A 223-nucleotide genomic window follows, 5' to 3' on the forward strand; every position below is an offset into this window, starting at 1 on the left:
TTACTTACCGCCCCCAAAAATTAATCTTGTTTGCTGCCTTTGACAGGTGAGTCCTTGAAGACTTTAAAGATGAAGAGAGCTAGGAGGATGTGAAGCAGAACCACGGCACAGACAGCACTGTAAACGTTGGCAGTGGTGTCGTCGTATGCAAGAATGTCTGAAACACAAATAAACATATGTACGTATATAATGTACATTCAACACATCCACCCAAACTATAATG

At 41.3% G+C, this 223-nt stretch overlaps 1 protein-coding gene across 1 annotated transcript in view; it reads right to left on the reverse strand.

Moving 5' to 3' along the window:
* Positions 1–223, reverse strand: part of LOC119588789 (piRNA biogenesis protein EXD1-like) — a 14501-nt gene that overhangs the window by 8400 nt on the left and 5878 nt on the right. Inside the window, exon 3 of the mRNA XM_037937434.1 lies at positions 9–157. The gene's annotated coding sequence lies outside the window, so the exon portion shown is untranslated. The remainder of the gene's footprint in view (positions 1–8; positions 158–223) is intronic.

Source organism: Penaeus monodon, chromosome 24 (assembly GCF_015228065.2).
Source record: "Penaeus monodon isolate SGIC_2016 chromosome 24, NSTDA_Pmon_1, whole genome shotgun sequence".
Classification (NCBI taxonomy): Eukaryota; Metazoa; Arthropoda; class Malacostraca; order Decapoda; family Penaeidae; genus Penaeus; species Penaeus monodon.